The sequence below is a fragment of the Hyperolius riggenbachi genome, chromosome 9 (assembly GCF_040937935.1).
Source record: "Hyperolius riggenbachi isolate aHypRig1 chromosome 9, aHypRig1.pri, whole genome shotgun sequence".
In the NCBI taxonomy this organism is placed as follows: domain Eukaryota; kingdom Metazoa; phylum Chordata; class Amphibia; order Anura; family Hyperoliidae; genus Hyperolius; species Hyperolius riggenbachi.
This window is the reverse complement of record NC_090654.1, coordinates 182,604,771-182,628,900: the sequence shown is the minus strand read 5'-3', so window position 1 is coordinate 182,628,900 and position 24,130 is coordinate 182,604,771. Positions and strand designations below refer to the sequence as shown.

Below are 24,130 nucleotides of genomic sequence, written 5' to 3'. Positions count from 1 at the left end.
AATAAAACATGCATTAAGTTACCAGGTTCATTGTCACTTCTACTAGACATCAAGAGCTATAACACAGGTGGCAGCAAAATCTATTAAAAAATTTAGCAATACAGAACTCATTGCGTGTAGTAGTCCTTGCAGGTGGTTGCCATTTCTGAAAAAGATCAGCTAAGAGGTTGCCAGTCAAGTCCTTACAATGTCAACAAGTTGAATGTCAGGAAATGCCTCCCTTCAATTCCAGCACATTATCTCCGTTACATGCCCTACTGAAAGGCTTCAGAAGCTCTTAGGTTGGCTATATGCTCTCAGTAGATGTGACAAAAGGTCAGACATCTGCTTCTAATAAAAGCTCGAAATCCAAGGCGCTTCAATCTGCCGGTAGCCATTGTGCTAACCAGGTCATATACAGATGTCCAAACAAGAATGCTCATTTTCATGTACCAAAACATTCTGTCGTTGCCTAGATACAGGGACTTCTTGATATGTAGGTAAAGACATATGGGGGGATCCACATTTACATTCATAATTTTGTCTCTGCTTTAACTGACCAGTTCTGTCAGGATAAAGCATATAAATTGGATTTTTTTCGGTAATAAAGCATTAGAGAAAATCCTCGACACCTGAGAGACCTTCAAGAGCATTGTTCTCTCCACTCACTCCAACCATGGTAAGCTGATTTGTCCTTCACTGTTCATTGCACTGTTCATCTGCCCACATCCATAGCAAAAGATGGGTTGCTAGCCCAGAAGGCTAGTGACACATCTGTACAGTGTGTGCTCTGCACTGTTGCCCGAGGGACAGAGTCCAGATTCCTGCCAGGTGATAGAAATCCATTGTGTGTACATGGCTAGTCTTTAGGTCTGTCCATCTCTGTCCAAGCCAATCAGCATGTTCTTGAATCTAGGCAATGACTAAACGATTGTATAAGAAGTGCAGCAAGGCTAAACAAAAATGTTTTGCTTCAAAAATCAGTTCAAAACTTCATTACGTATGAGAAACTGAAAGGTTTTTGTGTTTGTTTGGTATATATTTATTAGGTTTCACATATTACTAGGAGCTTTATTCAGACTGGCTGGTACAGTGTGGATAATATAAGCTCACAGATAAAAACACCAAGTCTAGGGACTTTGTTCTTGCAGTGTTCAAAACATCTCAACTTCACAACTTGCCATTATTACAACACCACAAACAGCAACAACATATTTATAAAGCTATTTTCTCCCGTAGGACCCAAGGCACATAAGCTTGTCCTAGATCAGTAGATGAACATACTAGCACGAGGAAGTATGTGAGAGCTGGATGGAATGCGGCATGAATGGTCGCACACAGAGGCAGCGACAAGGGTGCATTAACACCCTCTGCAATGGTGAGCATAGTTGGAATCCCAACCAACATTATTTTTCTGGTCTGGAATCTAAATTCTGTGTTGTAGTAGTTTTCAGTACAGGTAGCCCAGGTGTTTTCCCCTGCCTGCATGAGTAATTCACTGACAAACCACATTAGAGTGACTGGCAGGAAGTTCTTGGTAGAGTCTGTTACAATCAAGGTGGGGTAGCTGAGCATTTGAATACAAAAAGACACAAGTGAAGCTATCTGAAATAAATTGTATCAGTAAGTACCGGTAGTCCAAAAAAAATACATAAACTGAAGGGATTACTAGGTTTCTAAACAAAGGTGGAATGTCATTTTAAAATGAAATGCTGCTGTAAATTAGTTAGAACAGCCTTTCTCAACCTTTTTACCCTGAAGGAACCCCTGCAAACAATGTTTTGATCTCGAGTAACCCCTGCATTTATTTTGCAGGAGGCATGGTCTTTAAAAGTATGTGTAGCTGTTTATTTCACTACTCCCTATTACACTGCCACTCATTATACTGTCTCCAGAGCCCCCAATTTAGTGCTTCTTGTTACAGTACCACCTATTATAGTGTGCTCTATTATACTTCCCCCACGATGGGGGAAAATGCCAAGGAACCCCTGCAGAGTACTCAAGGAATCCTGGGGTTCCAGGGAACCCTGGTTGAGAAAGCCTAAGTTAGAACAAAGATGGAGCAAGATTTCGTTTTTTGTTTTGACTATTTCCTCCAAAGAATTTGTCCTTTTCACCTTTGCTTTTTGTTTATACGCATTTTGAGAACAGGATTTGGAGCTGCAGATTCCTCTACAGAGTTAGCTGACTGAATCTCACATACAAAACTCAAAGCTGTATAAGTGTATCTCTGAATAAGCTGGAACTATTTTTCAATAAGGTCATGGACAGGCAAAAACGACAGGAAAAAAAAAACAAAAAAACAACACACACAAAAAACGACATTTTGTTCTAGATGAATAGTGCTACCAAATCCAGGGCTGTGGAGTCGGTACAGAAGATCAGACTCCGCTAATTTGCATATAACAATCTTGTTGACTGAAAGTACGTAACATAAAAGGTATTTCATCATTGCCCAAGCTTAGGAATGCTGAAGCTATATTAAGAGAACAACTGCTTTTGGGAACAAAAACCTCCTGGCCAGGAAGCTGACATGCGACCCAGTCGGCCATCCCTGCCTGTCATTGCCAAAGTGAATGCCCTGACAGGTCATCTGTATAATAAGACTTACCTTATCAGCCGGGTTCCAGCATATATCAAATATGGCAAAGGCCAGGGCCATTTTTGGCCATGCTACAGCAGAGGCAAGAACTCTACCCTCCACTCCCATTAGCAACAGACCTTTTACTCTGCTATAGCACTCCGCCTCCAAACTGCCGCTTGAGGGATCGAGTCCCGATCCCTTTGGGCAACACCATTGCCCACCATTACACCTCCTACACTCCCCAAATTTTCAGGGTAGGAAGGGGAACCCGAACTACCCCCTGAGCCCCACTGGTTCCAGAGATAGGTTTCAGTAATCTATCTCTGGAACCAGTGAGGCTCAGGGGCTGCAATGTGGCATAGAGGTAGTAGGGGGGGGGGGGGGGGGGGGGGAGTTCCCTCCTTACCCTGAAAATTTGGGGAGTATAGGAAGTGTGGAAGCGGAGATATTTAGTGTTCTACCGCCAGCAGCATAATTAACTTCACACTGAGCATGCGTACAAGGGAGCTTCCAGGCAGCACAACAGACATAACACCGGAAACAGTACTTAGAAGAAAGAGCTCAGACTGCTGGCTATGCTTTCTGACTGGCCCATCGGAATCACTGCAATGACAGAACAAACTTTTTGACATAGAAGAAGTTTCACACAACCCATTTATCTTCTGCCTATTTAGCCATTTGCCTGGAGTTTAGCTTTAACAAGCAATTAAGATTCTGAATTAGAGAAGACTGTTATACCGTAAATAATCAACATAACGGCTTCCTTTATTGGCTGCCACAAATAATGCACACATCCCAGCAACAGGAGACATGGCAGCACCGCACTCCACCACAGCTGTATGTTTTATGGCTGCCCGGGACTACTACAGAGCGAAATCCACCGAGATATATCACTTCCGGCACAACGCAGGCTGTAAACTGGAACAACAGTGTGTCCTGCTGCTTTAAGACTGGATTGCAAACCCTTAAAATCTTACGGTTGGCACTAAAATAAAGAGAGAATCTAAAACTGTTAGCGCTTAAAAGACGTTGTGCTTTATCACATGTACTGTGTCACCATATTGTCGGAGAAACAGTAAAACGCAGCCACATAAACAATTTATAGATTATGAAGGTAAAAGGTTTGTAGTCAGCAGAGAAACTGCAATGAATTACGGAAACTGCAACCTTGAAACACTGTTAAAGAGATAATAGGATCAAAATGTTTATTTCCTTAAAAAGTAGGAGTGAAGTCAAATAAAAAAAGGTAATACACTGTAGCATATTTATAGCAAAGCCTCACCTTTTAAAATGATATCAGGCTATAGATATTACAAATACGTGTACTACTGCTGGATAGTGTAATGGTTAAGGGCTCTGCCTTTGACGCAGGAGACCAGGGTTCGAATTTCGGCTCTGCCTGTTCAGTAAGCCAGCACCTATTCAGTAGGAGACCTTGGGCAAATCTCCCTAACACTGCTACTGCCTCTAGAGCGCGTCCTAGTGGCTGCAGCTCTGGTGCTTTGAGTCCGCCAGGAGAAAAGCGCGATATAAGTATTTGTTTTGTTTGCGTTACTATGTTGTGAAACAGGCCTACCAGCACACACTATGGAGCAGCTACAGTGTGAAAACACACTACAGGGGTCCCGACAAAGTAAGGGGATAGCTAAGACACTGAACAAAGAGATCTGAAAACCTGGGACAATATTAACTGGGACCTGAACTCAGAACTTCCTCTCTGCTCTAAAAAATATGCAACAGCATAAGAACCTCGATTTCTTTGTTACAGCTGATACAAACCCAGCAATAAATCTGCAATGTGTCTACTTTTGCTTTCATGGAAGCCGAGATATTGTTAACATCCTGTGTTTACCAGTTAGCTGTTTTGCTGAGGCAGTCAGCTGACAGCTAAGGGATAAAATTACAACTTGCGCTTAGTCACAGATGAGGGGTAATTAGACAGGCTAAACTCTCTAAATACATAGACCAAGTAGAGGGTAAACAATCACCCTGGAATGAAAAACACGAAGCCCAAATGGTGCAGTACGTCACAAATGATAGGTGAAGCAAAATAATATAAACAGAGGGTACTCACAAAGGGGAGGTTGCAAAGGGGCAACCAACCACTATTGGAAGGTGGAGATCAACAAACCGGACGCCACTCGGGGGTCCAGGCTAGCTGGAAATGGATGCACTTTTTGAGGAAAAAGCCCTAAGGGCCCGTAAAAGGGGTCCAAGGGTATACCCTACCCTGAGTCGGGGGGGGGGGGGGGGGTATACAATGCACAACGGGGTGAAAAGGCAAACAGAAAATGATCTAATTAAAAACAATAAAAGTTTGAGGTGGCTTACATCAATGAAGACAAATTCATATATAAAAAATAATCTTTAATAGCATTGGCAATGCGTTTCGTGGGTCCCTGCCCACTTCCTCAGGCCAAATCAAGTGCCTCGCTGTGTCAAGAGCCAAGATTCGAGCGCCTTTCTAAATACATACAGGGTGCATTTCTATATGATTCAGTTCTGCCCTGTGCAAGAGTTCAGGTCCACTTTAAGGGAACTAAAACAACGCAAGGTAGTTCATCTATGTAAAATCCTTGGTATGATCATGCCTAACACTACTGCAATATTCACATATTCTGGCACTAGAAGGGCCGGTTTGGTATGCGCCCAATGCATGCAGGTAAGAATTTGCAAAGGAAAAAAAAAAGGTACAGTACTGTACAGTAAAATCCTTGCAATGTCTATATAGAGCTGACCTGGAAAGGATTGCTCTTCTCAATCAAAGCAGAGTGTATTAGTGAGCGAACAATCCAGCCTTTGGGGAATTCAGCTCTATAATGATAGGAAGAGCCAACATCACAGCATCTAGCAGCATTGTTCACTTATGAATAGATCAGAAGGAAGGAAGGAAAGGATTAACCTCTGAGTGACCAGTGCTACCACAAACTTGCATCAGTTTTAATATTTATTTTTCTGTATGGCACTTATCTCACTGTAAAAATGTTTTGTTTTTTTTTATTACAAATGGGGCTGATCAGCAGTAAGATCAAAAGTATTGGTTTATTTTCATGCCAAATAGAACACATACTCTAATTAAAAAAAAATAAAGACATAATATTTTGCAAGTTAATTGAATTAATGCCCAGAGTTCAGGAACATTTTTTTCTCCAGGTATTGAATTGAGCATTTTATTGCCAATTTGAATAGGAAAGCATCGGATGAAGGAATTCATAGCTGTAATTTCTTCTGTACCTTCCACCTCCCTGCGCATGACCTCCCTTCCTAGACAGTGTCAGAAAGGAGGCGGGATTTCAACTAACAAGACAATATTACTGCCTCCCCCTTAAAAACCATGTGACTAAAGGGGTGAATGTTCCATGCTGGCATGGTAGGAGTGCCCGTCATTTTATGAGAATCTCTTAAAGTACACCTGAAGTGAGGGATATTGCTTGGCTGTCCTGCTGACCCCATTTCTAATAACGTTCACCATAGACCCTGAGCAAGCATGTAGATTAGTTGCTCTCACTGAAGTCTGACTGCATTAGCCACATGCTTATTTCAAGTGTGCGATTCAGACGATGCTGCAGCTAAAGAGAAACTGGCGGTGCACTTTATCTGCGTGTTGCATCGCATACAGTGAAGCAAACAGTCAATAAAAGGTATGCTTCACTGTAACAGTTAACGCATACATTTCACAATAATGCACTGCATGTCACCGAGGAGGTGCACAGTACTGTAGCAAGCCGCAATACAAAGCAGCCATTGTGCTGCACCGTAATTCTCCACTGTGAATGGATGCGCTTTTAAAGATCATTCTTATCGTTTACAAGTAAGGCACAAACGTTTGATTTAGGGTTGTACATAAAATACACCGTAGACTATAAAACAAATAATATACACAATTATTCACAAAAGAATAAAACAATAATACATAATAAAGAAGAGAGTGCTGTCAAAAATAAAAATATCTAAAATATGTGTGTCGCATAAACTTTTATACTCCCCAAGAGGCAGCGCAAACTGATGTAGGTAAATTACTGAAACTTCACAGCTACAAGTGAGCATGAAGAGAAATAACCTGATATACAAGCAAAATCCGGTCCCACTAGAAGATGTATGCTTGATCTGGTAATTGACTGCTAAGTTAGGATATCCACAGTTTACTTGGCTATCACAAGGCACCACTAGATATGTGATGTGATCTGATCTCAGCAGAACTCTCCTGGAATATAGATCAGAACCCCAATAGCTTTGGGGTCGCATTCACAGTAAGACGTTGCGTTTTAATGAGACGTTAAAATCACAATGCAGCAAAAAAAAAGTGGTAACGCACATTATTGGCAGTGCATACAGTAGGTACAGGAAAGCATACAGGCAATGGAACGTATGCTTTGCTGTACCTGGTAACGTGTGCGTTTAGAGGTAACGCTACATGATACAATGCGACCCTAACATGGCACTGTGAACATACCATAGGATTAGCATTGCAGTGCGGTAAGCTAAGTTATAAGACTTTATAACGCAGCTCTGCAACATCCCACTGTGAATGCAACCTGTATCAGTTCATGCAGTATAAATGTATACAATGCCAACCATGCACTGCTTAACCCCACAAATCCCTGCACTCAAACCTATACACTGCCAATCATGCACTGCTTAACCCCACAACTCCCTGCACTCAAACCTATGCACTGCCAATCATGCACTGCTTAACCCCACAACTCCCTGCACTCAAACCTATGCACTGCCAATCATGCACTGCTTAACCCCACAACTCCCTGCACTCAAACCTATGCACTGCCAATCATGCACTGCTTAACCCCACAACTCCCTGCACTCAAACCTATGCACTGCCAATCATGCACTGCTTAACCCCACAACTCCCTGCACTCAAACCTATGCACTGCCAATCATGCACTGCTTAAAGGAGTTCTGTGGGGGTTCTGCTAAGGATAAAAACCGCCACTTACCTGGGGCTTCTATCTGCCCCATGTAGCAGTAATGTCCCACGCCGTCCTCCTCCGATCCGCCGTTCACAGTCGTCGGTCCTGGTCTAGCGCGTCACGCCGTCCAATTGCGGCTGAGCGGCCGTGCTCGCTCCCGCCCACATCAGAAGCTTACTGCGCAGGCGCAGTACAAGAAAACTTCGTACTGCGCCTGCGCAGTAAGCGTCCGATGACGCGAACGCCAGCATGCATTATTTGGCTATGACAGACGAATAATGCCCGGTGCCAGCAGCAGGGAACGGCAGATCGGAGGAGGACGGCGTGGGACATTACAGGGGGCTGATAGTAAGTGGCGGTTTTTATCCTTCGCTAACCCCCACAGAACCCCTTTAAAGTAAACCAGAGCTGCGGGATCCTAAAGATTTTATACTCATCCGGAGCTTCCTCCAGCTCCATAAGCACATGCGAGTCTTTCGCTGTCCCTCCCGTGGTCTGCCGTTCAGCTGCGATCAGGCTCGGTAATTGGCTCAAGCACGTCAGTCTGGGCTACTGCGCACGCCAGCTTTCTCAGAGTTCAGCACACCCTGTGGCCAGTTTTATGTTGATTTAAGCACAAAGTAAAAGGCTGTAGTGTGCATACTGGTTTTGACATACCTGTATCCTAAAAAAAGGGCAAAATAAATAACGAATATTGCATTATTAAATAGTTTAAGGACTCCAAGACCCCGCGTTTAGATGTCACTCTATTGGGGGGGGGGGGGGGGGACTGTCTGTCAACCACAAAAGAAGTTGACAGACTGTAAAATCACCACCTTCAGCTGCTTGTCTGAAAGAGGCCTAAGAAGGAAGAACTGCAACGTATGCAGCCTTAAAGGAACCTGATGTGTGAGACCTGTGAAAGCTGCCATATTTATATCCTTTTAAACAATACCAGTTACCTAGCAGTGCTGCTGATCTTTCAGGTCACTAGGGCCTAAATCACACACATGAAACAAGCATGCGGCTAATCTTGTCAAATTTGTGATAGACCTCTGATCTGCATGCTTGTTCAGGATCTATTAGAGGCAGAGGATCAGCATGACAGCCAGGCAATGTGCATTGTTTAAAAGAAAATAAACATGTCGGCCGCCATATCCCTTTTACCTGGAGTTCCCTTTAGCACCAGTTCAAAATACTGCAGTCCTGCACAGAATCACATTAATAAGGGCTGGTTCACACTAGATCGCTTTTCAAGCGCTTTGCTGATCGTCGGCGGTCAGCAAAGCAGTGTGACAATGTAACCCTATGGGGGCATTCACATTGCAGCATTGCCATGTATATAAAATCGTCCAACCAGCTGCATCCAGCTTTTTCGCAGCGATCGCAATGGGATTCTCGTTCCTTGAAATTGCAAAGTGCAATCATTGAAACATCACAATTGCATTTGTGATTGTGAGCTCAGCTCTAAGGTTAATGCAATTGAATACACTGGAGCAGAGGTAAAAAGAAGATTGCAACATATATCAGAATCAGAATCAGAATCAGAATCTTTATTTTCGCCAAGCATGACTGGGTCATGCCCGGAATTGGTCTTGGCACGTACAGGATACAGATAGGATATATATTACATACACATACGTCAGAAGAATCCACAACAATTATATCACACATTACATACAGAGAAGCAAACAAAGAACACTCAATTTTTGCATCATTACCAAAAACTCAAAAAGTTTTTGCTGGGGTTAGTGCTGCTATGTGTGTGTGCAGCGGCAAAGCAGCATGGTCACGTTGTGGTGGGGAGTGCGTGGAGAGAGTTTAGTGAGTTTACAGCTGAGGGGAAGAAGCTGTTCCTGTGTCTAGTGGTCATTATATACATTATATATATATATATTTATATTATATATATATATATTATATATATGTATATAACAAATGCAAACACTGTAAGAGACACTATTGTGCAAATTGTTCTAGAGGAGCTGGAATTTTGGCCTCGGCATCTTAGGCTTAATAAAGCTTTGGTTTCCGGACTATACTTTAAAAATAAAGTCAAGCGGCTCCTTCCCAGTAATTTTAAAATGTAAGGTCTCTTTTTCTTTAGCATCACGGTTCTGCCAAGTAAAACAATTTCCTGTCTTAATGGTATGGGGGATGGTGGGGGTGTAAGGAAAAAAATCTCAACTCTCATGTTCTGCTCTCTCGGGCTCTCTGAAGAGGAGCGAGCGACTGAGAGGCAAAAAACGGTGAGAATATGTCAAAGCCATTGGTGAGAATTCAGCGGGAGGGAGAGGTGTGCTTTTTATAAATCACAAATTATTAATATACAGACCATTATGCACCAGATTTCTCAGCGGAGAGCAATATTAAATTGCACCCCAAGCAAGCAATTAGCACTTCCTTTATGTTGTCAGAAGTGTTACAGCTGAAACAAAATGTAGTATGAGTGCGAGAAGAAGCAGCAAGCATGTTCGTATGGGAGATATAGGAAGGATGGTGTTATTAACCGTTACCTGGAATTAAAGAGAAATGGCTCATAAAACTAATATTCACTGTGTCGGTGGTTTTATACACCAAGGTGATTTGGCTAGGGAACAGGAAACTTCATGAGAGAATGCTGAAGGCTCATTCTCACTACGGCCTCAATTCACTAAGCTTTATCAAACACTTTATCAGATGTTTGATAATTTACCTCATGGGTAAAATCTAATTTTGAATTCACTAAGGTGTTATAGATTTATTAAACGTTTTATCAATAAAACATTATTTCGGCGGGAAAATCGTTAGGCGTATGGGCCCCTTTAATATGTTCTTAATCCTCTTTAAGAAGTGGCACAGGAAATCACCTCAGCAACTGACAGTCATGTCAACATTAAGGAGCGTCAAACAGCAGACCTTCATCAGGACAAAATCTTCTGAAGTGAGCAGCTCTGGGCATGCTGTAATTAGTGTCACTTGTAAACCAAGCAAAGCCAATTTAACTTGAAAATGATTTTTTAATTAAAGGAATACATCGGTGACATGCTTGCATGAGACGCCCACTTGCAGACGTGCCTTCGATTTTAAGAGGTAATCCAAGAATGGTGGGCGTTGCTTCCTGTGACACAAATAAGTGACATTGAAGTTGAAGTATATGAGTCAGTCTGTGTCAACAGAACTCCTTATTCAGACATACTGAACAAACTATAGCCGCACTGCTGGATATGACCTGGGCTTTACTTCTAAACAAACGGCTGTTTGCTACATTATTTCAGAATGTACAAACTGAAAGTGAACCGAGCATCATTTTTAACACTCAGGGCAGCTCTATAGCAAATTAAAAATGCATTCTAAAAATGTGGTTTATTATTAAAAAAAAAAAAAAACTTTAATTTTACCTCATTTTTTTACATCTAAGGGTTAAATTAGCCACTTTGTCCGTCCCTAAAGGGCCTGCGGTCCCTGAGCAGGAGATGGTGGAAGACAGATAAGAAATCACCTCTTTAGACTTAATTGACCACAAACAAACCCCCATTGTACTTCAAACAGAAAACATCAGTTACAGTTGAAGAATTTAACACCTAGCCTGGATAATAGCAGTTGTAAAATAGCAGGGGAGTGAGCTTCTGAACAATGGCAGCCCTTGCAGCTATTTGAAGCCAAGAGCTGCTTGGATCCCTTTAAAATGAACCAGAGGTGAAAATAAACTGATGAGATAAACAATTATATTTATCCTCCTACTCCTAAAAATGACTTTTTAAAGTATCACATGGTTTTATTTATACTTAAAAATTTACAAAGCAGGTTGAATGTTCTACTGTCTCTAATCAGTGACAGCCTATTATGTGTCTCAGAGTCAAAAAAAGGTCAGTAGTTCATGTATTTTATCTCTCCCTGCCCTCAGAAGTTGTATTCTGCCAGGAAAACGTTTATGGCTGTAATTTGCTTATCAGTGATGTTTACTATATTCCCAACAAGGTACCAACCAGACAAAAGCTGTCACTTCCATGCCTAGAAATTAACTCTTTCAAGCAACAAAATAAATCCAGTAAAACAATCTGGTTATTAATATGTTATGTACTGTAGATACACATTTTTCTTATCATGTCACCTCGGGTACACTTTAAGTGGGAAACATTTAAGTGGGAAACAAAGTACTCCATACAGGAGTTGTAGCAATGTAATTGACGAACAACCACATTAAAATATATTGAAAGGAAAAGAAAATATGTCAGCCTTCATATTCCTCTCACTATAAGTATGCTTTAAGGGGTTTAGTCAACCTGCCAGGGAGGAGGAATTTTGGAGGGTGCTCCCTGGATGGACAAGGCTAATTAGCAGAGTAGGAGAATTTGTTTGCTAGGCTGAACATATTAATAGATGTGAAAGGTTCACTTCAAAGCCGGGCAGGAGCGCAAGCATTGGCTGTGCAGGTGTGAGAAAAGTTACATCTATTCATAAGGAACTAGGCAGGAAAACAAGAAACAGGATATCAATTATACACCGCCCAAGCCATCAAGAACGAACTAACACACAGCCCTGATTAACAGATGTGCCTGCATTACAACTGGGAAACATGCCATGGTAACAGGTCTCAGGAACCACTTGCTCGACACACTTTGTGGGAAAAAGAATGAAGCGGCTGATCTTGTTAGACGCAGAGAGAAATGGGAGGTCTGTTACAGTACTCTCCCCCCAGCACACACACTGTGTCATTAACTGTGTTTAGCTAAATACAATTCTGTTATCTTAGTAAAAGCAGGGCAAATAACTTTCCACACAACTCCTTTATAACATACTATACATGTAATTTCCAATAAACTGTAGCAAATAGCTATTGAGGAAACTGGGCATCAATGAGCTACTGCTGCTAAGCTGTTTTAGCAAATGACTGAATAAGTAGACATAACCCCACCCTTCCATCCATTCCCTGCATCCTAGAAGCCACTATCCTTGTGTCACAACTGCCGTGGCCAAAAAATGGTCTTAGGCCTGGGACCCACTAGCAGCCTTTGTGATTTGAAAAGTAATGCTATAGGCGATTATCGGTGGAACCTATTTAATCCTGAACTGCTAACCCATTTTACCCATACCCCACCATGTCCCCCATCCTGCCCTGATTTGGCAATGCCTGTATCAATCTAGGTCATGCCAATAAAGCTAGATTTGATTTGTGATTTAAAAAAAAAAAAAAAATCACATCCGTCAAGATGGATCAGGGCTGGTTCAAACTGCAAGCAATTTTCTAAGCGCTTGTGATTTGAAAAGCTCTTGCTAATGTAATGCTATGTGCATTTTTTTTTTCACTTGAGCAATGTGATTTTTTTTTTCTTTTTAGAAAATCACATATAGCATTGCATTAGCAAGAGCTTTTCAAATCAAAAGCACTTAGGAAAAAGTGCTGCTAGTGGGTCCCAATCTTCTGACACCAGTAGTGTCTGAATCACAAGCCTACAACAAGCATGTGACTAATCCAGTCAGACTTGAGTCAGAGCACCTCATCTGCATGCTTGTTCAGGGTCTATGGCTAAAAGTACTAGAGATGCAGGATCAGGGGGACAGAAAAGCAACTTTCATTGTTTAAAGGGAAATAAATATGGCAGCCTCCATATCACCTCAGTAGGGAATCTAGATATTCCTAGCTCTTGGCAGCCAGTCTCTTTATGTCAGATGCTGTGTAGGTGAGTAGAAGGAAGGTGAAGTCTGTGCACAACAGCAGGTATCACGCTGCCACCCAACATGACCATCAAGCCAGACACCATCTAAGAAGCTCATTGTTTCCCTCAGTTCTGAGGTGTGTGTATGGACCTTTAGTGGTTGGATCAAACAAAAATGATTGACTGTCTCTATATAGCTTTAAGTTGGCAATATACACCACACAATTTATAAAGGTCCAGGCAAAAAATTGGTGGATGTACCCCCGTGACAAGACCTCCACGGTAAGCCATGGATAATGCATATACACATATTTCTGCTCATACATTGATATAACCAGACACTACTCATCTACAATGCTCAGAGATCATCTGCCTCCTATGATGTACAAGCTATCTGTACTGCAGTCTATGCAACAAAGAGAGCGGAAACTGCTCAGTCCCACAATTGGTGTCACACAGTAGGAGATGTCACACTTCCAGGAGGCCGATCTTCCTCCTGAAGAGGTCTATTTTACAATAAACAAGATGACATTTTACAATATGTACAGCATCAGCATGTTTAAATGTACCACGTGTATTCCTGTTACAGTATGGGAATCCCTTTAGATGCGGATGTATGATCCGGCCACTGTGCACGGGAGCACGGCCGCGTTGCGTGGGAGGGGGTCGAGGCCTAGCACCCATTTTTTTTAAAGGGGCGGGCATGTACACTAGTTCCCAATAAAGTGCTCAGTGACTGTGTTATTCATTGATCTCCAGTCTCCACAAATCAACCCCTTCATTCTCAGCCTAGGCTATTAACAGGAACCAAAATGAAGAGCATTGTTCTTTTTACTAGCAAGCATACGAATAAGAATTAGGCCCAGTTCACACTGCGCAGATGAAAAACTGATCTGAGGAGTGGAACAGTTTTTAAAAGGCGTGAGTTTTCCATCTGTGACCCTCTCATTTTGTTAGCATGCGGTCCATGCGACATGTCCGTCTTTCCAGAAGAGTCGCTCCTACCCCAACTGCCGGTCCGATCGGTGGAACTGATCTGTTCTATCAGAGCAATGTGAATGGATCTTATTGATTAACATAGGATCTGTCGACATCCGCTAGGATTTGGTCCGTTTAGTTCTTCTAAACTGACTATTTTTAATGCCAGTGTGAGCTGGGCCTGATGTGATCTGATAATCTTGCCATTCTCCCTTTTAACACATCCTTATTGTAATTTTTAGCCAGAGGTCCTCTTTTAGGCAGAAGCATAAAGATCACAGAGTAAATTAGATTGCGGCTTCTGCTCGCAGGTCTCTCCGCTCTACCCTGTGATGTAAAGGTCATGGCTTCTCCCAATGGGATACACATATTTATATCAGGCTTATTTTACAAATGTAATTAACAGCAACATTGTGAAGTGAAAGCGAATGAAGTAGAGTTTGCAGCCTGATGCTACAAGGCTAGACTAGAACTCTGCCCAAGACCTTGCACAACCCCTGACCCGATCCCACCTCTTCTTCCTGGAACTGGCGCACAATGTACGGCCATAAAGCCAGACATCATTTCTGGGATTTTAAACGAGATTCACTCTTCGTGATAACCAGAAACAACCGCAACAGAAAACACATGCACAATACTGGCAAAAAAAAGCCATTAAAGGAGCAGAAAATAAATTCCGCTTTCTTACAGCAATCATCCTGGCCCGGAGAGGAAATTATACACAAACGTACAGGTTATACACACATACACCCGGAGTGTGCATGTTTGAAGAAAGATGTTGAAAACTGTTTGATGGTGGCTATATGAACTGTGTATGCAGCTTAAACCATTACTGCATTCTACCATCCAGCACATTGGATCTTTAAGCGATGGAAAAGGCCAAGGGCATTGTTCTCTTCTTTATCCTGCCATAGTGTGCCATGCTGTTATCCCTACCCCACCCCCCACAGCAACGGTACACATTGCTTACCTACAATCCGGGGATCCCTATTGGCAAAAGTTATTACCCATGTGTACATAGTTTAACTCTTTAAATCCTTAAAACAACTTTGTACTTACTTACCTGATACAGAAAACCTTCTGAATCCTTCAAAGCTTCCCATGTCCCCCTCCAGACCACCGATCCAGTGTCGGACCCTCTGAAAATTTGCAGCTGTGCTCCAGTCCATGAATGAGCACAGCCAAGCTGTGCATGATGCCTCAAGCCTGGAAAAGGGCAAGCCCTAGTGGCTCCATGCTACTGTGCAGGCACTAGTCGTCCTTCATGGTCAGGAGTGGGAGCAGAAGTCGGCACTAGGGGAATAGTGAAGGAGAGGAGAGGTTACTGATCACCCCTGGAGCTGATGGATGAGGTGAGCCGTTCTGCCGCTATTTATAATTATTCAGCCGCAGTGTGCCCCCACGCCGTTCTTGACGTCTGTTGGCTAGGGGTGATGGCCCATCATTCCTTGCAGGTTGCACTAGTGAAGACCCGTGCTCACTTAGAGCCCACTCCCTAAGGGTGTCCACCCCAGTCACTGGTTCTGAGATCAACAGGGCCTTGACACTAGGATTATGGTAGGTTTAGATTGTGAGCTCCACTAAGGATAGACAGTGACATGACTATGTACTCTGTAACAGTGGAGTAGCTGATTCTCGATGTTTTACATGCATTTTTTTTTTATTCTGTCCCTTCGCGGTTATTAAATTATATATATTTAATTATATATTATATTATATAGTACCACTGTTGTCCTTTAGTATTTTGCCTTTTTTCCATCTTCTACATACCCTAAAAATGCTATGAAATGCAGGTTTTTATGTTCTAAAACGGAAACATTTCTAGGAAAGCATGATGGACCCCTTTATGGCTCACACCTTGTCTTGAGGGGGCGTGAAAACGGACTTTGTCCTCAGGCACTGAAAGCCCTAGCTACGCCTCTGTTTGGGCTGAGTTATGCCAGGTAAAATACCAGTAACAGATGGCACAGAGCAAAAAAAAAATTAATTCATAAGCCTCATCACTTCAAAGATAAGCTAGTGTGTATAGAGATCTAACTGAAGCAATACTACCATTGGCCAGTGGTGTCCCCATTCACATGTATTTATAGTACTATTAATAAGGAATATTATGGAAAGCCAAATAACAGATGCTTTAAGGCCTGGGACCCACTTGCAATCACCAAACGCTCAGCTTTTTTTTCTAGTAGTTTGTAAATCGATTTGAGCAGTGATTCCTAGCAATTTTTGTAAACTTTTTATTTTATCTCTAGCGACTGCAAAAGTGATTGTTTTTTTTTGTTTTTGGGGGGAGGAGGGGGGAATGGGTTGTTGATTCTGGTAGTAAAAAAAAAAAAAAAGTTGGTGAGAGGAAACCACTAGAACAATTTCAATTAAGCCGAATCACAATCATGCCTGCAGAAATTTTGGAGCATCTGCGCTCCAATACAAAATATAGGAACACTGCAAAATCGTTTTGAAATAGATGTACGGAAGCAGTTTTACAGCATTTTTTTTTTTATTTAATTGAAAAAAAACACTTATTAAAATCACTAGCGATTGTCAGCGATTCAAAAGTGCTGGCAAAAGCGTTCAAGTGGGTCCCGGTCCTTACAAATTATTCATATAGTTATAATAAATCGGCATGGTACAGTCTTATACAGTGCTTTTTAAATATGCCCGACTTGCGCAGAACTGTTGTATATAATTAATTATTAATGTGGACGCTCATTCAATTAAATGTTTTTGTATTTAGTACCACTTTAACACATCTATAGCTACGCTTACCCTTGGATATATTGTTCTAAGGCAGCATTGCTTCATTTCAGTCATGCGCAGGTCAGGTGTGGAGACGAGTTTATTACAGGAAAATGCCATGTATCGCAAGTATGCTCAATTTTGATGACAAAGAATGACACTAAAAGCTGAAATTTGTGTTATTCTGCCTGAGCAGCCCATGGGAAGACAGACCACTATAAGAGATGATAACTGTAATATTTTCTACCACAAGGGCCCCACACACATCAGCAAAGCACCAAGACAATTTGGCACGACTGGGTCACTTGGAGTGTCAACACATCTCAGCAAACTGCAATAATGGAATATTTTAAACCGCAGTTCACAAGAACAAACCTTGCTAAGCCCTCTACACTCACAAGATGGCTAACACCGCACCTAATAGGGCACAGGTGGATTGGATACAGACAAACAAAGCAATAAGCCAACACAATATTGGCTTTTAAAATGTCAATCTTCATATTAGGTTGAAAAACAGCACAGCTCAGCTTATGTACCAATCATGCATTATACATTGCCTGTACAAACCAATCCAGGTTGTGCGATGTTTGGACAGCACAGGGTTCTGTCTATACTTCCAGCTCGTAATGCACCCTAGACAGATATAATCAGGCTGGAAGAGCTCCCTGTTGTCTCATAATCCCTAAATCACACAGCTGTTCTCGCTGCAGCAAAATGATAAAATCTTAATGTTCCATTAGATCATTGCAGGTTATCAATAAGAGGTTAAATGCCATTGCAGCATCATCCGGTTCAGTTCTCATGGGAACAGGGAGACGGCAGGCTAATCTCTGCTACCTGTCAGTAAACAGGCGCATGGGGTCATCAGGAAGGCTAGCAACACTAAAACTTAGTCATGGGCGGAATGTAAATTCATGCAGTCATGGAGCTGAATGGAAAGCAAATGCCACTTTGTTTGACCCTGAGCATAAGCAGACAATAGACTCTTTGTGACACAACTAATATAAAGATTAAGTAGACCACCTTTGGTGAAACACAACAGTAATATTGACCATACACTAAAGGTTTGTAAGGGGTCATAAGTTAGGTCTCTCTGCTGTAGTTCGGGTCCGGTACATTTAGTGATTTTGGTGGCCGATCACTCAAGAGATCTCTCTCTCATAGGAACTGATCGGAGAGAGAGCTGTGGCAGCCATAAACTGCAGGCTGATTCCCATTCAATTTCATCATGGTAACCTTCGGCAATCAGCCTAGTAACACTGCCTCATCACAATAGGGGGTACAGCGCCAGTGGTTTCTTCACGTTCGTCCTGATACTGCACACAGTTACCACCACGCACCCGCAACTTTTGCAGCATGTCCAAATCGATACATGCAATCAATTTCGGCACAAAACTGGTCACATCGTCGATCCGGCATGCTCTTGGCGGCACCGATTTTCATCCGATTTGATTATAATCATCGAATCGGATGGTCAATCAGCCACCAAGTCGTATGATGTATGGCCACCTTTAAAGGCAACGTATAATGTTTTTTCGCTCATTTCAGATTTAGGGCCTTTTCACAGAGATTCTGTCGCAATGCTTAATATCATCACATCGCATGCGCCATTTTTAGATCAATAGCAATACGATTCCCATTCCCTGAACACAATTGCTGAAAAATTGTAATCTATGTTAGTTTCGTTAAATAACAGATAATTTTCGGTGGCATTTCTATGCAAACTCCCACAACAACATTTGCTTATTTACATGAACGCCAGGCGTTATTATAGGTGATGCTTTACACACAAAGCATTGATTAAAGCCAGAAAACAAAGGTGCAGAACTTTACCACAGCTTCATGAGCCATTGACAATCGATGTGGTCTGAAGACACTAAATATTGGGCCATGGGAGAGCATGCTGAAAGACCCACAGCAACAAGCTGGGCGTTCAGGAGAAATTAGATGGAAGGATTTTTACGGACCTTGAAGGTCAATGTGCTACAGCAGATGTGCCTCGGCCTGAACCACAAACACTGAGCAAATCATAACGGCTATTGTCAGAGCACATCAATCGTGGCCATATGTCTGTGTTGGCACCACATGGAAGTAATAATCAAATGCAACTTGGCCCATTACAGGCCTTCTAGAATCATATACAGACTTAATTCACTGTTACAATGTTCCATTGAAAAGAGGGGGGGGGGGGGGGTAGGTAGTGCAGTTGGCTGAATTTCCTTGGCTCTTGTGTCAGCTTTTATAAAACACACGGTGAGGAAACGAACAAAGACTTGCTCCTATAGAGATCGTCTCTGGTGAAATCTCCAAGCTCTCTGTCTTACTGTTGCTCGCAGTGATGCAAAAGAGGAATTTAGGTGTTGACTGGCCAGCACTAGGGGCAATCAGTGCTAGAGATTCCCAGTTGTGTCAATAAAAATAAATAAATACTAGTGAAGCATAGAGAAATCCAGGCTCAAGGCGTAACCTCAGAGGTAGAGGCCAATGCTGCATAGTTTAGTCCATAGAAAGTGTTGCACAATTATTCTCTTCTATTTTATGGAATGCATACTATATAATGTATGCTTGCTTTATAATCTAGTCTTACTATATAAAGTATATTTACTCTGTGGCCTACCAAGAAACCAAGTGGCACCTCTCCAATCCTTTCTGAACATCTCATCCACCTCTTCTCCCGCTCCTCTGATACTGCCCCTCTCTGCCAATCCCTCCAATGGCTGCCAATTACCTAAAGGATCCAGTTCAAATTCCTAACACCATCATACAAAGCTATATACAAGCTGTCCCCTCCATACATTTCTTCATTTAACTCCAGATACCATCTCACCAAAACCTCCGCCATGTTCACAATCTTTACCCCTCCCATGAGGCAGTTTTCACATCCAGCTTGGTTACATCCTCTCACTCTCGCATCCAAGACTTCTCACGAGTGTCACCTCTTATTTGGAATATTCTCCTTCAAGCCTGTATGTCAAGCGAGAGCCTGGAAATCTTCAAATGCACCCTTAAAAACATGTCTCTTCAGACAAGCTTATAATTTGTTATACAGTAGAGCCTCGGTTATCTGAAACTTAACTAACCAACAGTCTCTAAAAACTAGCACAAAATTGCCATCAGTACTCACAGTACTTTTAAGGCTGTTCGTAGGCTCTGCTGTGCTTAACCCTTAGGGGACCGGCTGCCTAACCCCCCAAACCCCTTAAGGACCATGCCAGTTTACATGTGGGGAGGCGCTTTTGGGGGGGGGGGGGGTGAGGCCGCCGGATCCCTGGTAGGCTATCTGGGCATGGTGTCCCCAGTGTGGCCAGGTGTCCCCCGTATTGCCAGCAGTCTTTGCTCACCTCCCAGGCTCCAGCGATGGGCAGCTCTAGACCCCTCCGCTCTGGCCGGCATCCTCACATGCACTGTTGTTAAGTTCCGGGTCGCAGCTTGTTGACGTCATCAAGCCGGGACACGACACATCAGAGCGAGCGGGGAAGCCAGCCAGAGCGGAGTGGCAATCGCCTGGGGAACGTCAGGAAGATGAGTGGATCCTCATCTTCCCCTCAGACCGCCGCTGCTCTGTTAGTGATCACTACGATCCACCGGCGATCGTAGTGATCACATGATCAGGAGCCAATTGTGACGGCTCCTGATCACTGAGGGGAGAGGTCAGCTGTCATATGACCGCTTAATCTCCCCTCTTGGTTGAGCACGATCGCATCGGATGTGAAAATGGCAGGTGGCGTAAATCCAATGCCGCATCAGGCTTAGACAGGCACAAGTGCGGCGTAGGATTTACCTACAACGGTCCCCAAAAGGTTAAAGACTGAGTGCCATGGCTCCCCCAAGGTTAATATACTTTCAGTTACTATATTTTAACATTTAATACAGCGTTCATGGTGTGTATACAGAGTTCATGGTATAGTTCTGTATTAGCTAAGCCATTTTTAACATTGAGGCTCATGTAACCAGAAAGCACACTTAATCGGCATTAGCTGATCCCCATCTGTGCTGGATAACCGAGACACTACTGTTGCTAGAATTGGAAGCTCACTGCCTCATCCGCTAACCCCTTGCCTCCTCCCCTGATATCTCCAACCACTACCCTCTAGATTGTAAGCTCGCAAAGGCCGGGACCTTCTCCCAAGTGTTTCCCATTTGTTGTATTTTTTTCACATGTACCAGTATTGGCGATGTCTCTAGCTAAACAAAAATTGTACTTGTACTCGTGTTGCTGGTTATCCATATTGTACTGTGTGTTGAACTACTCCTGTATCTATGCTCCCCACTATTGTCTGTTTTGAACTATCTATAGCACAGTTGGTGCTAAATAAATAAAAATGTAAATACACTCCTAACTGTTCACTGATGCTCATTCAAGGACCTAATAATAATATTTTGCTTACACAACCTCTTCCTTTAAAATGGCTCAATAACATCCCTAAAACTGAGGGTAGGAATACACTAGGCAGAATCGCATTTCCGTTTTCCACTATGTGCTATGGAAAACGCATATGCAATTCTGCCTAGTGTGTTCCTACCCTGATACAACGTCTTCCTTCAACACATCCAAATGGTGTGCATAACCTAAGCGGCCATACACATACGCGTCATGACAGCGCCTCCTTTAGGGTACTTTCACACTAACGACTTCTGCATTGTAACTGACAGGGTTTAGTGCACTGTATTGTGGTGTGATTGAAAGTCTATGAACAGTTCACACCTCATCAGGAGCCATGCAATGCTACCTATTCACTTGTTACAAAGAAGAACATTTAGTGTGTTGCCAGAATTGCACTCGTTGACACACATAACGTTAGGCAATGAAGCTGCACATACATCAGTTGCTTCTTTGCCTGTGTTCCATTGTATTCCACTGCAAATGTTGTTTTGGGTTGTGCTATGTGCACATTATAACCTAACACAATGCAAACCCCAGTGTGAAACTAGCCTTAACACGTGGTAACTATAGGTGCAGCCTATCCGCACTTTCATCAAGTTTGCTGCACCATTTCCACAGCAGAATACACTGCCCACCCTCGCTAAAGCCAAAGAGCTCTCAGTTACTAGCAATCTTTTCTTATTTTGCTTGAATAGGTAGCAACTGGAAACCTGGAAGGCAAAAACACAGGCAGATACAAAGTACCCACTGGAAAAGTGAAAGCATTAATGTCCCTGAGAAGCTGCACTTCATTTGCATGATTGACATGGTGCTGAGCAAAGGCAAGCCACGTGTGTCCACGTGTATCCTTGTTGGGAAAGAAAATGTCAGAAAAAAACTGTCCATTTAGGTGAATTAGCCATTACACTACAAAAATCACCAGATTACTTCCTCTGGAGTCTATGTATGAAGCATCAGAGGAACCACTGATTTAAAGGACAACTGAAATGAGAGGAATATGGAAGCTGCCAAATGTATTTCCTTTTGCCAGTTGCCTGGAATTCTGCAGATCTTTCATGCATCAGTCGTGTTTGAATCACACACCTGAAACAAGGATATGGCAAAAGCAGTCCTACTTAAGGGCCCGTTTCCACTAGCTGCAGATCCATGCTAAATCTGCAGCATTTCCCTGCAGGCGAGTCAGACGGGGTAACAATGCCTATTCGGTCAATGGATTTCTGTGAGATTCTGGACAGCATGCTGAAGTCTCCTGCAGCCTGCACCTGATGAATCCCTATAGCCATGTATGGGGCGGTTATAGCAATTAGGCTGTAGCTTTCGCAGCAGCATGGGTGCAGTGTCTGGAAATAACCACGGCACCCAGTGGAAATGCATTCAAAAGAAATTACAATGCAATGGAAATTGCATTTAAAAGATTCAGCCAATGACCTCACCACAGCACCTAATCAGTGGTCAGAAATGAGCAGAAGACTCTGGAAACCAGGTTTGTGATGCCAGACGCCCCACTGGACACCTTAATCACTTGGTATATAACTCCGGAAAGTAAAAAGCTGACATTACATACAGGCAAATAAGCCTAAGGATAGGAACCCACTAGGGTGTTTTTGGCAGCATCAAATCGCCAGCCATTACCAAAAATGCTTTGCCAATAAAAGTGAGTGGGGGTGAACCCATTAGTGCAATTACGATTAAGGGTAATCGCATTCGCAGGACATGCAGCATTTTGTGCTCAATGCTACGTATATAAGCGCTGCATAAATCACTTATCAAAGCGATTATGCAACGATTTGGGTGGCAGAGTGATTAGCTTTTAATTAAACTTTATTATACTTACCGAGGTCCCTGTATTTCCTTCTTCCATCCGTAGCCCCACCCCCTAAAGAAAAGAGGTCACAGGCGCTTCTCTGAATGGCTGAATGGTGATAGAAAAGCACCTATGATCTTCCTTTAGGGGCGGGGCTACGGACGGAAGAAGGATGCCTGGTAAGTATAATAAAGTTTTATTTAAAAAAAATGCAAATTGTAAATAGGAAGCGAGCGTCGAGTAATCACCGTCGTAATCCGCCTAGGAATTGCTACACACATCGCTTCGGCGATTTTAAAGCACTGCAGCGATTCCTAGCGAGTTCCAGGCCTAAGAGGTTAGAGAAAGGATTGGTACTTAGAGATGACAAAAGAACTATCTACACATCTCATACAAATCTTGTTCTAACAAAAAACTATGCAACTGCAATAAATGCAAAAACTCTGTTGGAACTGTCAAGGTGTTTTCCCCTCGAATTAGGTTTTAATGGATTTTAAATTTAAAAAAAATCTTCACCTAGTTTGACATAGTGGCACGGACATAATTACAACCCATTTTTAATCTCCACAGTGTGGTCAAAGGAAACATTTTTACATCTTTACCATTTTGCCTTCCATGCCACATAACAAAAGCCCCTCACCACTACTGCTTTTGCCCGTACTTGCAAATGAAAAAGTACTAAACTGAGCAGGGCGTGAGTGACATCACACAGCAGGTAGGGAGAGTGGGAAGCACAATGCTCTATGCTAGTGCTCAGTGGTGTCGATCTACCGGGTTGACTGCTGGTCAGGGAGCATCGGGGGCAACTGTACACATGCTACATTCATGGCAGAGGCGGACATTATCAGCTGTCTGGGCCAAAGTTTCATCTAGCATATGCCTGAGAATTTAGGGTATATACACACACACATCCAATTTTGATTGGACAATGTTACCACTTTCATGTAATATGAAACACAATCTGTTTAACATTTCTTGGCCCTCATAGTACATGGAAGTAGTAAAATTGGCCTGTGATTGTCCAATCAAAACTGAATATGTGTATGCACCTAGGTAGCCATACACCTGACGATTATGGGCAGATTCAACAAAAACAAATTTATCTCAAAGTGAATCAGATTA

The 24,130-nt window shown here is 42.6% G+C and overlaps 1 protein-coding gene across 4 annotated transcripts in view; it reads right to left on the bottom strand.

The window, feature by feature from the left end:
• The window catches only part of PTPRG (protein tyrosine phosphatase receptor type G), an 831,563-nt gene that overhangs the window by 670,229 nt on the left and 137,204 nt on the right, over nt 1–24,130 (bottom strand). The window lies entirely within an intron of this gene.